At 48.5% G+C, this 5222-nt stretch overlaps 1 pseudogene; it reads right to left on the bottom strand.

Annotated features, from left to right (window-relative positions):
* Positions 1–1717: 1717 nt before the first annotated feature.
* On the bottom strand, positions 1718–3297 carry LOC122152873 (annotated as a pseudogene).
* Positions 3298–5222: the final 1925 nt, after the last annotated feature.

The following is a 5222-nucleotide window of genomic DNA, read 5'->3' as shown; positions in this document are numbered from 1 at the left end:
AAAATTTCACAATAGTGCTCTATTTGTGCATACCACTTTTGCACGGAGGCTCTCTGGGCCACCCCATCAGGGGGTGGAGTTCCTGCCAAAACTGCTTTGATCACTTTAAATGGGCCTCCGAGAACTATAGGCTGTTGCCGAATGGTGCGTTCGGCTTCTCTCAGAGCTAGACTAACCACAAATAGACCTTTTTCCCAAGTTGTATACCTTTTTTCAGCATCTTTAAAGCTACGAGAATAGAAACCAATTGGCCTAACAGGACCCTCTGGTCCTTTTTGCCGTAAATGTATGGACAGTCCAGTCTTGGCAAATCCCCATTCAATTTGAACTGGATCTGTTGGGTGAATTGGACCCAAGGCTTGATAGGCTGTCGCTTCAAACACTAACAACTGTAAAGCCTCCTCATGGATCTCAGTCCATTCCCACTGAGCTCTCTTTCTCAATAGGTCATACAAGGGCCTAGCAATAATTGAAAAATCAGGAATGTGTTTCCTCCAAAACACAAGCAACCCTAGTGCATGCTGTAAGTCTTTCTTTGACTCTGGCATTTTGATCTGATCGAGGGAGGAGAGAGTATCCAGTGGGATACACGACATCCCTCCCTTCCACCAGATTCCCCAAAATTTTACCTCACTTGAAGGGGTTTGTATTTTCTCAGGTGGAATTGTCAACCCTATACTTTCTAGATGGGTGATAATGTCCTTCTGAGTTTCTCTAACTTCTTCTACCTGACTTCCTCCTATGAGTACATCATCTAGATATTGATAAATCTTCACCTCTGCTTTTCTGGGAATTGTTTCCAGCTCTTGTGCTAGAGCATGGTGGGCCAGCATGGGTGAGTGCTTGTATCCTTGAGGGAGTCGTGTAAAGGTGTACTGTTGTCCTTCCCAGGTGAAGGCAAAGCGATCCTGGTCCTCAGGTTGTAAAGGGACCATAAAAAACATATCTTTGACATCAATTGTTGCCATGACAGGGTGAGATTGTTCCTGAATGCTTGCTATCAATTCAGCAATGTTTGGTACAGCAGCTGTTAATGGACCTGTATTGGCATTAAGCCTCCTATAATCTAATGTCAATCTCCATTTGCCGTTTGGTTTTCAGACCGGCCATGCTGGAGAATTGAAGGGGGAGTGAGTGGGAACTAAAACCTCTTGTTTTTTCAAATCTTCCAGAACTGGTGTAATTCCCTCCCTTGCTCCTAGAGGAAATGGGTAGGGTTTTACACTTGTCAATTTGGAGGGAGGTAAGGTAGGTGCTGCTTGCAATAACCGCACCTCTGTGCCTGATGTTTCGGTCAATTGCCTGATCTGGGGAACACCAAAAGACCATGAATTTCCCTGGGCGTCCCGCCACTGTCTACCTTTTAAAACATCTATACCTAAAAGATTCATCTGGAAAGATCCTATGGCCACCATAGTATTGACAGGGGTTTCCTCTCCTGGTAACCAGAGTGTCAGCGGAGTCATGGGCACTGACTGTGTTTTTCCCAAGGCATCTAAGACAATTAGATTTCTAGACGGAATTGAAATTCCGCATAATTCTGCTTCGGTCCACGTTAGTGCAGTAATTTGTGCCCCAATATCAATCAGAAATGTTACTAGTCTTTTCCTTGGTCCTACAGCAACAGTAATCAATAAGGCCCCTTTTGAATTGCTGGTGAGTTGTCTTACGAACACCCATCCTCCGCCTCCCCCCTCACCTTCGGGGGGCGGAGGTTCTAGTTTCCTGCCACCTTCTTTTCCCTGGTCGGCTCCTCTCCAAGGTCTATCAAGGGTGGAGCACTAGGGGTCGGTTTGAAAGTGACCCTTCGCTCAGACCATTTCTGCACAAGTTGTTCTAATTTCTGACTCGAAAGACCATCCATTAAGTCTCAAGGAATTCCTTTCTGAAGCCCTAGTTGCCACAGTCCGTCTTGAGTCAGAGGTCTCTCTCTCCCGGGGTTCTGAATTCAGGGTGACACTGAGCCTTGGCTTTTTCCACAAATGATGGTTGCCTACTAATTTGCTCTGCAGCCCGTACGACTCTGGCTTCTGTTCTTTGGGATGATCCACCAACAGGGCCATATTTTCTCCCAAAGTTAATCAATTCCTGGGCTACCTCTCCCCATGTCCATACTTTCCTCCCTGGCCTTTGATGGTCAGGGGTCACAATCCCCTCCAGAGCAGCTGTCATTCTCTCTGCATTGGGGGTGTTTTGAATCTTCCCTTGCAATTGAATGCCAAAGGGTTTCAGAGAGTCAGGGAGTCCTTGTATCAGGGGGGTCATCCTCTCTGGGTCCACAGGCATCATCACTGGGGAACCCTGCTTAGGCTTGAGTTCCCGATCATACATCATCTGCAGACAAGCTGCCTTCTGCACACTTTCCACTAACTGATCCACCGTACCTCTTATGGCAAGGGGATCTCCCCTCTCCAAGGGGTTCAGCCCTCCGGCCCAGTATGCAGCTCTCTGAGTCAGTGACCATGGGGCTCGGCGGTCGCCAGTAGTTAGAAACACACCCGGACCCCAGCATCCTTCTGCTTCTTTCTCTGACAACATGATTCCGTCCCCTCCTGACAAAGACACTCTCTAAATATACTCTGTCTCTGATTCTTTTGCAGTCCTTGCAAAATCTTTTTCCAACTTTGCCAATTCAGTTGCTGTAAATGGTACTTCTTTGGTGATAACCTGAGGACGGTCATCGCTCTCGTCCTCGTAAACATACTCTGTTTTAACCAGCAGATACATATGAGGGATCCTTTCTACAGTTTCTTTCGCTTTCTGCAAATCTCCTTGGGGATAAATTTGCCTTATACCCTTCTCCAAAAGTTTAACTCTTGCCTCCGCCAGTGTATCTGTCTCTGTCAATAATTGCTCTCTCAATTCATCCTTCAATATTGCATTTTGGTTCCTTTCCTCCTCTAACAAATCTTTGGTTTCTCTCAATTGTTCCTGAAGGGTCTGTATAGCAGTCTTCAGGGAGTCTATTAAAGTATCAACTTGCCGAGACTTCTGCTCTCTCTCCTCCACTGCAGCTGCCAAACTTGCTCCTAACACTGCACAAATTATGGCTTTTCCTTTTCCTCTCTTAACCTTAGCTTCCTTCTGCAATACCATTATCCTATCCACCACACTCTGTGGTTGAAACCAGTGGTCTTTCGCCCAATCTTGTCCCTGGATTGAGGGGCGAGATCGGTGTGCCTCCAAAAGATCATATAATTTATCTATTCCTTCAGGCCCTGAGGGCACATTATCACAGGCATCGGCTGCCTCTGAGGCGGCCATTTGTTTTCCTTTTCCTAATGCAAAGGGGATCATCGTCCTGGGAGGGACACACGTCAATGTCAAAGTTCCCCTGTTCTCTCCCAGGAGGTTAAATCTGGGTCTCCAAAGATCAAAACAACAAAAAGGGGATCTCGTCCTGAGAGGGTCACAGCTTAGTATACAAGTTTCCCCTATTCGCTCTCAGGAGACTAAATCTGAATCTCTCACACAAAGAGCAACCAAAACTGGTTTTTGTCCTGAGAGGACCACACGGTTCGCTCTCAAGAGGTCTCACATCACTCAAACACAAAGCCAGTATCACAGACCACAGTTCCCCCGATTTTGCTCTCAGGAGGGCACGCTTCAATGTAACACAAAAGGGGGTTCAATTCATCCTGAGAGGTTTACATCCAACACGGCAAGGTAGTACAGCACTCTCATCTCTAGGGATCCTGTCCATGATGCCAATTAAAAAGATGTCCCGATCTGATATCGGGGATGTCCCGATTCAATATCAGGGAGGGTTCTTAAACGATCCCAAGAGCGAGATTAAGACACAAACGAGGTCAGATGCCAGACAACCTTATGAACTTTATTAAACAAGTGACTGATAAGAGCGATAGGACAGGGAGAAAAGGAGCGGAAAGTCAGAATCCCTAATCTAGAAAGCGGTAGTGATGCGGCAGGATTAATCACCACCACCACGAGCCCGCGATGACCCGTTGACTCAGTCTCGGTGTAATCGATGATGGTCCAAGCTCCAAGCTCCACCGAAATCCACAAGAGAGATGTTTTGGGAGCCCGCACGCACACACACACACGCGCACACAACAACACACTGCACTCACCAACACACATGTACGCAACGACAGCACGCAACCAAAAGCACGCAACGATACACAACAACAACTCACAACGATGCACATGCACACCAGTACAGAGTACGCAGTCCTTTTATCGCCTCAGTCTCCACGATTTCCTGGAAAAGTCTGCCCATTACCATGGAGCTCATTGTAATATGTGCCACCCCGTGGACCTCCATGCGTGCATGCCCAGGTGTTCATGGTGGTCTTGCTGGCGAGGGTTGGCCCACGGTGCCTTCAGCCTCTGCACATCTTCCTCGCCTTGATTTCCCCCCAACCCGGCTCGCGCGCAGGTGCAGTCTGGCTGGCACTGCCAGGGACGTTGTTATTTGCGCTTCGGGCAGACGTCGTGGTTTCTTCGGGGACTACCCGTCTCCTTCAAGGTGTACCCTGTCGCATCAACAGGATGCAGAGGCCAGGAAGTGGTAGTGGTGCAGCAGCGATGTTGAGACAAACAAAGTCCTACACAGTCTCCTACACGGGGTACCCCCCTGGAAGAGGATCCCTTTGATCCAGAGCCAGTGGACCCTGAAAAAGAGCCAGACCTCTACCCCCCTGACCCACATGATGTGTGGCCTAACATAAGGTGCCAAGCCTTGAGGGAAGGAGATGTCCATGATCTGGTTAAGTGGGCTAGAAAACGGGACAGAATGGGTCACCCCTCTCTAATATTTAGCCAACAGGAGTGGCGCAAAGTGGGTGATTTATTGTGGGACGCGACTATCACTGGAGGCAGGAAAGGCAGTGAAGCACGACAGCAAGGGGTGGTCTGGCGAGCGATCATAAAAGCTCTGGGGGAGATGCAAGCAGAAAAGAAAGTCGCCGCTGCTGCTATGGAGGCTATCAGCGCTATACCATCTCCACCGGTCCCTGCCAAAACCAATCGTCCATCACGATTAGCCACCTTCTTCGGGTTTAATCAACAGCTCCACTCTATTAAGAGCATGTCACCAAGTATTCCTGTTTGCTCCACCACGCAAGAAGCAGCAGAGAAATTAGGCGGTGCGGGAAAAAAAGGGGGAGTGGCCGCTGAATGCAGTACAGTGTCTGGCAAGAACCCGGAAGTAGTGCCTCTCCTAGCCAAGGAGGCGGGCCTACCTGACCCCTCCCACCAAG

Source organism: Tyto alba, unplaced genomic scaffold (genome assembly GCF_018691265.1).
Source record: "Tyto alba isolate M040663 unplaced genomic scaffold, T.alba_DEE_v4.0 Super-Scaffold_13, whole genome shotgun sequence".
Classification (NCBI taxonomy): Eukaryota; Metazoa; Chordata; class Aves; order Strigiformes; family Tytonidae; genus Tyto; species Tyto alba.
The sequence above is the reverse complement of the archived record's forward strand: the minus strand, read 5'-3'. Positions and strand labels throughout refer to the sequence as shown.